Consider the following 12,849-nt stretch of genomic DNA (forward strand, 5'->3'; position numbering starts at 1 on the left):
TCAATTTATGATGTTGTTTTTACAAAAGTCCTACACAAGCAGATGTTTTACCTAATAAGCTACTAACATGCAATAATTCTGAACTTTGTTGCTTCATTAGCTATTTTTCCGGCTCAGGGCTTTTTGATGTGATATACATGCATTTCCACTATATTGTGCTGATTAAGTTATACAGTAGGCTACCTTTCATGCTTCATCTTATAAAACACAAAAATGTGAGTATTTGTGAATAACGCTTTTAGATATGTTCATTAACTCATATATGTTCATAATGCAAGATATACTTGATATTAAACAAGACAACTTAAACAGTGGTTAGAGTATGGCTCTAGCAATGGTCATGGATTTGATCCCAGGGATCGCACATACTTAGAAACAAATGTATGGTATAATGCAATAAGTCACTGTGGATAAAAGCGTCTGTCAAATGCATAAATGTAAACATAACCCCTGGGTCATTGATTTACCTCTTTTCCCCTTAATCCTTTAGTTAAGCTTGAAATGAGCTGTGCAGCTCCTTTCATGAGGTGACATTTCAGTGGGTGCATGTTAGGTTAGGCTAATGCTCAGCTTGACTTTCAAGTGCACATGTAAACCTGCTTTCAATCTAGGATCCTTTACGGTTCATTAGTGTGACTAGAGAACACTTGAAAATGTCCAAAGTCATCATAACATGTTGACATAATTTTCTCGTCAGTCTGAGCTGAATTGTTCTCATCCTGGTTGAGACGGTGCGCTTGTTAAGTCAGACAGCGCTGTCATTCATGGCACATTGAGCAGCTTTGCTTGAGGAATGCTGAAATATGGAGGATTTAAACTTCATGCATAGAGATACCCTTTGTCATAGTTTATTAAAGTCATATTGTTTTCTGAAACTTTTGTTTCGATGTGGTTCAAGGATAGATGCCGTGATGCTTATTTCATCAGGTGCTGCATTTACATAGATATATGAGCAGGCCAACAAAGAGAATGTGCTTTTCATAGTTTCATTGCTCTTCCTTCAGCATTTTACAGCTTCATGACACTGACGTTTTAGCACATAGATGAGATCTGACAGAGCCTGAGCTTGAGTCTTCAAAAGGGCTCCTGTACAGAGAGCAAATTGCTTGAGCTTCAGAGATGCTTTAAGCATCAAGCCATTTATTGGGAGAATGCTTATGGTTCAGTGGATTATGTTTCAGACACCTTCATTGTTCAGTTTAAACAATATTTAAATCTTCACCTATCTATAATTCAGCCTGCGGGTGATCAGTTGTCTGCTGAATTGCCGGATGTGAATGTTTGTGTCAAGGTTTCCTTAATAAAGTGTGCTGTTTGATAAACATTTCATATACGGATCGGTCTTAAAATATGGAAATGATTGTGAAGCAATGTTTCAGAGGTTCACTTTGACTGGTAGTCTCGAAAGCTTTTCTTTCCTTCTCTGCATCTTTGTCTTGGCTTCGCTCTGGAACAATAGCAGAGGAATGTAAGCCCCGAAGTTTTGTCTGGAGCTTATTTCATATGTTAATGAAGTGTCCTGATTATATAAGCAATTTATTTTACCATACTGAAATCGTCCCTCCCCTAACCCCACCCTTAAACCTAACCTCACTCGTGTTGAAAGCACATTGTAATAAAATGTCCTAACTACTTAAAAATGACAGTGAGATTGCCATGGTTAAACCCATACGTTAATAGCTTTGGTTTGCAGTCACATTAAATTCAGTTAGTTATTTGTAAAAAGAAGCCTTAGTTGATCTTAAAGGGATGAAAATGAGAATTATTTCATCATTTACTCAACCTCATGTCGTTTCAAACCTGTAAGACTTTCTTTCTTCTTCAGTACACAAATAAGATATTTTGTAGAATGTTGGTAACCCAACAACGACCAACATTCTTTAAAATACCTTATTTTGTGTTCTGCAGAAGAAAGAAAGTCATATAGGTTTGAAATGACAAGAGTGTGAGTAAACCATGACAGAATTGTAATTTTTGGCTGAACTGTCCCTTTAATGTTGATGTTAAAAAATGACCTCAGGTTAACATACTCATCATGATGCCCAATTAAAAACAATGGATTTTTTGTCATTTTATTTGACCAGCTTTAAAAGAAATGATCACGGGAGGTTTCTCTGTGAGTGTGAATGAGTCTTTATGACCACACACCTGTTTGATGGCGCCGCTTGCCATCCTGTCCCAGGCCATTTGGTATGCTACAAAAATCCACGACCGGGTGATACTGACTCTCCTTGGCACAGTTTGCGGCACCTGCTCTGAATAATCCTTCCCGCAAAATAGCGTTGTTCTGTGGTATTGCTGATCAGAAACCTAACATGTTCTAAATGTCTTTAATCCAGATTTATTAACTCATAAATTATGTTTTTACAGTTAGTCCGCTTGAGGAAAGCACATTTAGTATGCAGAGTGTATGCAGGGATTAGAATTATGGGCCTTTGATATGAACAAATAAGATTTTCCCCTTTGGTGAAAATCAAGTTTCTAATGTTGTTTACACGTATGTCTAGGTTGTGTTTTGAATGCTTCAACCATGTGGAAAATATAAATAATTTTAGACGATTGTCAAGTATTTTCTCCAAAAAACTGCAGTTTACCCAAGACAGTTGTCATAAGCCGCTAACCAATCACGTTAACACATTTGACCCATAGACGTGTAAGGATGCCGCATAGACTTGGCACTGAAATGATCGCTGGTTTTTCAGCTCTGCTTATAAAACATGAGCATGAGCTGCTCACACACGTCGAATGAAGCATCTATATAATCCGGGCTCATGCGATTGAATAAAGGTGGGAGTAATTTGCATATTCTTGAATCCCTGTATTCTAAATGAAGCAAGGTTTTAGGGTTACGATCAAGTCAGTTTAAGGCATGAAGAAATGATCATCACACGAAAAACTTTTACATATACTATTTAATGCTTGAAGATGAGTCTTAAGTGATAAAATTATCAAATGCAGTGGTACTTTAAGATTTTGGGATGATGAGAGGTGCAAGTTGGCTTGTTTTACAGCTCTGAAAACTACAAAAGGTCAATTACTATGAACATTTTTAGTTTTGGTTAATAATATATACAATTATACATTTAAAATGTTCAAAGCGATCTGTTTATTTGCGTCCACAGCTAATAGGACATTGCTTAGAAAATATATTTTCAGGCTCTGAGAATTCACCTAAAGTAAAAAAACAGAAGTAATGAATTGCGTGTGTTAACCTGACTGAGGAACTGTGTTATTATTTACCTTTGTAAAACAGAAATACAGTCCTTTAGAATCTTTCATCTTTGGGATGTTGACATGTTTGCTGGAGGTTAAGCTGTTCATCTTTGTGTTGATACATTGTTTCTTCAGTCTAAGCAAGTGGAAACAGCTCTCTTTTTATCTGTTAAAAGATTTGAAGCTGTTTGTAGTTGGTGCTTTTGATTATTACTACTGAACGCCAGTGAGCTTCTGCTTGTTGTCTTTGGATAACCTTCTCGAACTAGGAACAATGGTGGTGGGTGTATTGAGGTTTTAACTGAAGTTTAAGGATTTATTTGGAGTCATTTCGGATGTGATATTGCGATAATGAGATTCTTAAGAATGCTATTATGAAGGCCATGCTGTTTTAAAACGTCTTCTGTCTATCTTCACATTCTAGTATGAATGAGATTGGATCACATTTTAACTCCTGTGTTTGGGCTGCACCCAACTAATCCTCTTTTCCAAATCCTTTTTTCTCCTCACTGTTTCAGGGCACGGGCTTGATTAATGAATATGTGATCTTGTGGAAATTTCCAGCCATATCCCAGCACAGCTCACATTTCCCAGTCCAAGTTCCAGTCACCTGCTGTGTCTCCTGGTTGGCAAAGAAGATCCTTCCTGTCATTCTTGACCCTCTTCCAATGATGAAACTATCCAAGCATGCGGGTGGGACTTGTACTGCGATGGTTGTCATGGTGTGGGTGGATTAACCCTGGCTCGATTATATCCAGGGATAAGAGCTGCTTAATTGTAAGCACTGGAGTGTTCAGGAAGGCTAAACGCTGCTCTGTGTGTTGGTAGACGGGACAGAAATGAAATAGATGATGCTTTGCCTGGCTGTGCTTTTTGGTGCAAAGCATAGTTGCACTCATGCGTCAGCCACCAATATGTATCAGCAAATTTTGAATCATTTTAAAACCACCAGTTTATCAGCTCTGGCACAAAACTGATGTTTATGTCAAATGTTTATTTTTCAGGATTCTGAGTTATGGAATGATCATTTGGTCCACAGTTTATAGTTTACCTCTGTTTGAACTTTCCAAAACTTGATGTCTCATCTGTCTGAGATATTAGTATGCTGGAAGGCCTTTGGGATGTCCTAATGACTCAGACTGCTCTGTTGAAGCACACAGAGCCCCAGTGATGCCCTTCTTTCCCCTCTGAAACACATCTTAGAGCAGACATAGGTCGAGTAAACCTACTCTCAGAATGTCTCATCAATTCATCAGATTTTATACCGCTTGTTGTCTTTCTAGATCTGAGGGTATTCCAGAAAGCTGGTTAAATGACATACCCGGGTAAATTTAAGGGTAGGTTAACTGATTATCTCAACTTTCTGTTCCAAAAACAGTGGTCACTTTCTGGGTATATAAGTAACCATAGCAACTCGCTCTCTGAAGATCAACTGCTCCGGAGCAGTTTCCAGGGTTAGTTAATTTTAAGGAAACGCTAATAAGCTTCATAGGTTGTCTGTGCATGTGTGAGCTTTTGGTGAGCATCTAGGGGGCGTGGAAGCACAGGTTACGTATAAGATCTTATAATTTTACAATATTACGGTGATTACATTTCCAGTCACACACATTGCAATTGAGCAGTCAACTGATTTTATGCTAATTTTATGATTTGTAGCTATTTTAAATAAAATAATCTTTAGATAAAACAACGTGAGCTGTTCTTAATAAATGTAAGGTTTTATGTGTTTGCATTGAATACTGTAGATACTTTTAGGTTTATTATTAAATCTCCATTTATAATTAGATGTATAAATAGTATACAGACCTTACAATTCTTGTCACTTCAGAACAGTTTATTAAGCATTTGTATCTCATTACTCTTCCCCACTAACCAGGTAATAGTTGATGCATCTCAGGGCAGTTGTGGTGTAATGGTCAGAGAGATTTATAGCCTAATGGTTGCACGTTCGATTCCCAGTCTGGCAGGCCTGATTCCCAGGATAAGTTTAATTATAGGTTATCAACTACTATGGCATAGGGTTTACAGATTTAATTTCCCTTTATTACTGTAATTCAGATGCATAATAAATTACATCAAAAGGCTTCTAAGTGTTTTCATACAAAATTTCTTTACAGTTTTATACACATAAATGAATCATATAATTTTATGTAAGGATATAAGTGAAAAACTCATTGATTTATAATGTTGTTTTACTGTCAAAATCTCCCAGCTGTTTCCATGGTGACTCGTGAAATCTGTGAACCATTGACAATGTCTTCATGTTGTTCCGGTGAATGCACGTTAACTATCTTTCGTGAGGTTGATTTAAATATACTCATCAAACGTGTTCAGGAACCGACATACCTCGCTGCATAAGCAAGGTTTGGGTTAACCAACCCAGAGTTCAGGGTTTAGCGGACGTTAAATTAACCCTGCTTTCTGGAATACCCGCTGGCCAATAATTATTCACAAACGTACTGTTTTTCCAGTTTTGTTATTTATATTTCTCTACCTCCTTGAGTTCTGAAAGCAATTATGTTGTGAGAAATGACTTTGGAAAAGTTTTTTAATTAACAATGCCCAGACAGCACTTTACCTCACTTATCAAACTCAACACAGCCACAGCAGATTTACCTTTTTGCGTTTTGAATACCAGAAGCCTTAAAGGGGTCTTTTATATCATTTAGTTTTTCGGCATAGTCTAGTTATACTGAAAGGTCTTACGGCCATGATGACGATTTCAACATGACTCTTAAAACCCTGTCAACAACACTATTCGGCTTCTGTCCACACATGGTCATTTTTCTCAGTGAAAATTGAGCTTTTTGAAAACGCTTGCCAAAGTGGATACATTTGAAAACGCGGTTTTCGTGTTGTAGTGTGGACGAGGCTTTTAAAAACAATGACGTATTTTTTTGTCATGTGATGCATTTGTTTTGGCCGCTCTCCAATTCGATAGAGTTAATATTTTTTTGTGCATACTTTATATTGCATTAGGAGACATCATTTTGATATAAAATCTCATTGTACGTCCATTTAAAAAAAAATTTGTGCCGAAAGTTTTGAAATCTGAAAGCTGCAGTGTGTTTTCGTAGTGCATTGATTTCTCATTTGAGAAGATCAAGAAAAGTTAGATTTCTTGTGACCTCTGAAAATAAATGTCTGTGCTTCAAAGCTGGATTCTCTATATGGTTCCTTAGTGTTTTGCTCTTGCCAACTGAAAGTGCAGTTAAAGCTATTTGCTTTTGTTGTAATACATTTACATTTAGTCATTTAGCAGACGCTTTTATCCAAAGCGACTTACACATGAGGAAACATTGGAAGCAATTATAACAACATAGGCAACAAAATACATAAGTGCACCAAACTAGTCCATTAAAGCCTAGCACAGTATACAAAGCTAAGAATAGTGAGGTTAGTAAGTGTTTTTTTTTTAAAGAAGGAAAGGGAAGAGAATTAGGAAAAATCAATCAGCGACGTGTTGACGGAAGAGATGCGTTTTTTAAAGATGGCAACCGAGTCTGCTGATCTTGTAGCAGCTGGTAGATCGTTCCACCAATGTGGAACAGATCCAGGGAAGGTACGGGAGAGTGACTTTTTTCCTTTTTGGGATGGTACCACTAGTCGTTGTTCCTTTGCAGACCGCAGTGATCTGGCAGGAACATAGATCTGCATTAGCGAGTGGAGATACGATGGTGCAGACCCGGTGTTGGTCTTGTAGGCCAGGAGCATAGCTTTGAACTTTATGCGGGCGGCAACAGGGAGCCAGTGTAACCTGATGAAGAGCGGAGTTACATGCGCTCTCTTCGGTTCATTGAAGACCACTCTTGCCGCCGCATTCTGGATCATCTGGAGAAGTTTGATTGTGCAAGCAGGAAGTCCAGCCAGAAGCGCATTGCAATAATCCAGTTTGGACAGGACAAGAGCCTGGACTAGGACTTGCGTAGAGTGCTCCGATAGGAAAGGTCTAATTTTCCTAATGTTGTAGAGGATGAATCTACAGGTCCGGGTGGTGCTGGCAACATGACTTGTGAGGTTAAGCCGATCATCGATTACCACCCCCAGGTTTCTGGCTGTGCTGGACGGTGTAATGGTTGATGAGCCTAGTTGAATGGCAAGGTTGTGGTGAATCTTTGGGTGTGTGTGTCTGAATGTGTGTGTAGCCATTTTTATTTTAGCAGATACACATTTAAGTTACGAGTGTCCGTAAACCCAGAGGAAAATCTCATGCTCAGAGATTGCTCTTTCATTGTTCTGGTGATATGGAGTTGTGCTCTTTATATCCGCTTCTATTAGTATCAGCTTGTCTCAGATGTTGATCATACATTTTTTTCGGAGACAAGGTACAATCAGACAAGTGAATTACATTAGGAGGATTGGAGCTAATAAAAATGATTGTAGATTAAAGATACAGCTTTGTGTAAATCATATTGAAAAGTTCATATTGAACTTTGAAAGATTAAGTTAATATTAATCTTTATTATTGACTAGATCGCTGACTTGGCAAATCTGAGCTCAGTCTGACTATATTACTAAGTAAACCTTCACCTTAAGGTCTGAAACTCTAGTGGAGACATACTGTATGCGAGATTTCTCAAGCCTGTTGTCTTTTTTTAAGGCTCCAAGCTCCTTATATGTACTGTACCACACAAAGTTTCTTTTGCAATCAAATTTGTTAAATGAGTCATATGACACAGCTAAAACAATTATTATCATTTGTATAATGTGTAATGCAATGTGTATGCATGATTTACGGTTAAAAAACGCTGTATTTTCCACATACCGTCCATGTTTGTATCTCCTTTCTGAAACGCACAGATTTTTTACAAAGCTCAATGCTCTGAAAAGCGTGGTATGCTATGATTGGCCAGTTAACCAGTGTGTAGTGATTGGTCGAATACTGCAAGTGTCTGATGGAACTGTAAATCTCTAACCATGTTTGGAACATCACATTCCAATGCAATTGTACTGACAGGTACGCCCACCTTACTTGCGTATACATTTGGGCGGTCTTAGTCAAATCATACCACGAACTGACGTAGATTTGTGGGGGTGTGGTTACACGAGGCGTTTTAGGCATGTCTGGGTGAGCATTCGCCTTTAGATAGAATGCCTCTTTTGTTCCGATACTTGAATTTTTGCAATTTTACGTGTCTAATACATGCATGGGCAACTTATAACGCACCAAAGACACAGAAAAACATGTATTCGCGTGTTAACACAGGAAATTAAGCTGTGCTCCTCAACCTATACAACCTATATAATTTGCGCTTTAAAAATGCAATGCGAAGTTTAAACGTCGCCTGCCTTATTTAAACCGAAGAAACATGAGAGGATGTTTACCATCTTCCTGCTCTTCTGTGGTATCCCATTGTTCATCGGGGACATGAAGAGCTCTTGCTGGTCATTGAAGTCTTTTAGGAGGAGACAGGATTGCTGAGCTTCATGCAGGTTTGCATGAATAGCCTCATAAAGGAGCTGTCAGATAAATGTTTTTTCTGCGAGCGCTTAAGACTGGGCAGGAAATAAAAGGAAGCCTCTGTCAAAGGCTGAATGTGGCAGGATGAACTGCCAGCCTTCCTATCAGTGTTTTCTTTATGCGTGTACCGTCTCCCTGGCAGACACTAAAGCCCGGTCCAGCGCATGCGAGGAGGGGGTCCGAAGAACCCCAGACCAGCTGGAGTTGAATGCAAGTGGACCTGGTCTGTCGCATCTGTGATGGAGTGCAAAAACATGTATCATCTAAAAACACTTAAAAACTAAAAAAATATATCTAAATGCCTTTTGCTTCTCTTGCATAACCTGTATTGAAATAAATTGCAATTCTCTATTGCTGCCTTTGTAGAGCAAATCCAGATCAGTCACTCATAAGGTTCCTTAAAGACAGCTACTTAAGTAGGCAGCTCGCTTGGTTTTGGAACAGATCTAATGTAAACCTGGAAGGATTGAGTTGAAAAAAAAGAGAGAGAGACATTGAAAGATAGAGCTATGGAGAGGGAGGGCGAGTTAGAATTAGAGACCTCATCCGTCACAATGCCAAAGAATATGACTCCCGCTTTGTGGGGCTGTGAGACTGTTTAAGCTTCTGTCAGCCTGATTCGGTTCCTATTGTCGGATCTTTCAGCCATATCCTTTCTGGTTCATCTACATTTATTCCGTTTCCTCCTTTTCAGCCAAACCAACCGAGTCTGTTACTTCATCGCTGGTGATGAAATGAATTGTGGCTTTTACAGAGGCACGGTAAATTAGAATGGAGGAATTGGAATATGATAATGTGTGCAGAGATTCAAACCATGAATCCTAATTCAGAGGACAGGGGTACTTACTGCATACAGGACGCATCTAGGACATGGCACATGGTGTAAACTAATTTTACAGTCATGCAAATGTGTCACTTATTATTATTATGAAGGATTCTAGCATAATTCTGAATACTGTGTTGATCTGGATTTACATTATTTCTATAGATTTAGATACTGAACAGGTGCAGGATTATAAAATGGGTTTAAAATGTAAAGTGGCTTCTTGCTAGCTCAATGTTTATCATGTTGGACCTTTAAAGCAATTATTCATCCAAAAATGAAAACTCATTTGACATTATTTCTTTGTTTCACATTACTACTTTTAACAAACCTGTGTGCTATCTTGTGGAAGAAAAAAGTGAGCTAGATATTATTTCATGGTATTGTGGTTTACACTTTTTTACCTGTCATGACCATGTATGACGTTGACGTTGGAAAAAAAAGACAGTTGTGTTTAGTGTCCAAATATAGAGGTTTGAAATTGACATATAATTGCAGCCAAATCTATTTAATTTGTGGTTATTTAAATTTTTCTCTTAGAATTTATGTAAAAGCCAGTCCGCTGACATTATTGAAAAAAGCTTTGCTGATCAGAAACGTTCTAATTTAACCTCATGACGCTTGAGTAGAGGGGAGGTGGGATGGCAAGACAGTCAAGAGAATAGAGAAAAGGAACAGTCAGAGAGGGAGAAAAAAGAAAAAATACCAAACAAAACCCTTGAAAGATCGATTGACGGACAAAAATAGTAAAGCACCAGAGTTGGAGAAGTATGAGAGACGGAATGAACGGGTGCTGTGTTAACATGCACAGAACTGTATTTTACATTATTAAATAAAGTTGTTTATATGCACTCTTGTAAACTTAAAATATCCACTTACATGTCTATTACAGTTTGTATTTAGAAATAAAATCTCTGCATGCTTCAGTTAGAGAGGTATTTAGTGTTGATGATGCCATTCACCGTAAAAGGCTTTGTGAGTGCTGTAAGAAAAAGTGACCCAGTCAGCTCATGTTAGGAAACCCAGTGTGACACCCTGCTATGTAATTGCCATTTGCTTTCCAAACATATCTGAAAATATGCAAGGCATGCTTTCTTTTGTTGTTGCCACCTTAATTCACAAAAAGAGTTCAGAAGCGTTGTCTCAACATTCTATATAGTATTGAATGGAATTGTTCACTTTTTCAACATACATTTTCATGAATATTTTGCTCACCCCTGTTGTCATCCAAGATGTATATGTATTTTTTTCTTTAGTCTAAAAGTAATTAAGGTTTTTGATGAAAACATTCCAGGATTATTCTAAATATAGTGGACTTCAATGGACTCCAAACGGTTGAAGGTCAAAATTACAGTTTCAGTAATTCAAAATATTTGTCGACTAATTTATTGTTACAAATCGTTGCAGCCCTAAATATAGTAAGTTGGAGGGTAAACACGAACATGCTAATTAGCACGTAACACCACCTTGCACATAATAGATTAATTAATAATAGATTATGACAGATTTTTTAAGAGCCTGTCCGTCAAGATGACAGACAATAAAAAAGTCTAGTATGTAATTTTTTGGAGGATCTATTGACAGAAATGCAATATAATATATAACTAGCCTTCAGAGGTGTATAAAGACCTTACATAATGTAGCGTTTTGTTTTTATTACCTTAGAATGAGCTATTTCTATCTCTATAATCCGTGGGTCCCCTTGCATGGAATTCACCAAGATGTTTCTACAGAAGCCCTAAACTACTCAACGGAGCGTGTTTCGTAAATACGTTATTTCCTTCGGCAAAAAAGCGAAAACATGGCTACATCTTAGTTCTGTGTCAGCCATCGTAGTGCTTCGAAAGGGAGGGGTGAAGTGAGCTTTTGGTTGCGATTTGCAATCTCACCAGATGCTGCTAGATTTCACACACTGGAGCTTTAGGCCACGTTTACATGATGAAAAACTGAAAGGTTTATTTAGAGTTTTTGAAAAGTTTCACGTACACACGACAACGTTATCAAAACAATCTGCGTTTACAAAGATCCGTAAAAATGACAAAAGCTGTATTACGCATGCCACGCCAGTATTTGGTAAAAATACCAGAGTCCCTGATGATTGATTGACTGTATTGTATGGTCTCTTTAGCCTTCCAATAAACTGAGCGCTGCATTTCTCCTCATTCATAGCGAAGAGAAGCGTGCGTACATGTACAATCAAAAAAACAAAATGGCGAAAAGTTTGGACTTTCGAAAGTTTTCCTTCCATTAAACCTCGTCAACAACCCCATCGACAAAGTTGTCCCGCCAACTACTCGTCCTCCCGGGTCTGATCCAAAAGCGCCGTTTAAAAACCCTTCGTCGCCGTGAATGTGTGTTAAGGTTTTGCTGTAGATAAATAATTTGTCTCCGCTGGTGGTATAGCACTGGTGTAATAAATCTACACTTTGGTCGAGAAGCGTTAACAAACTATTGTGCAGCACAAAAAAACCCATGTAATTGCGATTGTTGTATTTGTTTCTTCTTCTTCGTTGTGTTTGGGTGTACACATGCATACCACACCCCCACACCTAATAAGCATGAGCAAGATGACGTTTTCTCATTCTTGCGTACTTCAGGGTTTACACGGAAATAAGAACGCCGTGGTTTTCAAATACTTGCACTTTCGATGGGCAGTTTGGGTTATCAGTCCCCTAAAACGCAGTTTCCGTATAAACGGACAAATCACAGAATTGTTTGCGCTTTCACTTGAAAACAGTCTCGTGTAAACGGTCCCTTAAAGTTAAAATTGTTGAACAAACTCAGACATACAGTTAGGCCCATAAATATTTTGACAGAATCACTTTTTTAATTTAATTTTAGCTGTCTATCAAAATGTATTCGAGTTACAGTTTCATAATGGATATTGTCTTAAAAAAGCTCTCTCTTTAATATGAAGCTCCCCCCTTTTTCAAGGGACCAAAAGTTCCGACAGTTCAATCAAAAGCTGTTTTATTCACAGCTATGGGCTTTTCCTTGAATAATGTCTAATGTGTTTGCATTTGTAAGATGTTACTGTGAACCCACATCATGGGGTTCAGGGAGATCTCCATGCAGGTGAAACAGACCAGTTAGATTTCAAAAACATAAAAAATCCATCAGAAAGATGCCAGGAACATTAAGAGCAGCCAAATCAACAATTTCGTACATTCTGAGAAAGGAACACACACCGCTAAGCTCAGCAACAAATAAATCCTGGGCGTCCAAATGAGATAAATGTGATGGATGATGACAATATCCTCAAAGAAATACATCTTCACAACGTTTTAAAATAAAACTGTAACTCGAATACACTTTGATACACAGCTAAAATATAATTTAAGGACCTTACTGT

The 12,849-nt window shown here is 38.0% G+C and overlaps 1 protein-coding gene across 4 annotated transcripts in view; it reads left to right on the top strand.

Moving 5' to 3' along the window:
- Positions 1-12,849, top strand: part of arvcfb (ARVCF delta catenin family member b) — a gene marked incomplete at its 5' end in the record, with an annotated part of 157,619 nt that overhangs the window by 1,563 nt on the left and 143,207 nt on the right. The gene's annotated exons all lie outside the window — the stretch shown is intronic.

The sequence above is a fragment of the Barbatula barbatula genome (assembly GCF_947034865.1).
Source record: "Barbatula barbatula genome assembly, chromosome: 2".
Lineage (NCBI taxonomy): Eukaryota > Metazoa > Chordata > Actinopteri > Cypriniformes > Nemacheilidae > Barbatula > Barbatula barbatula.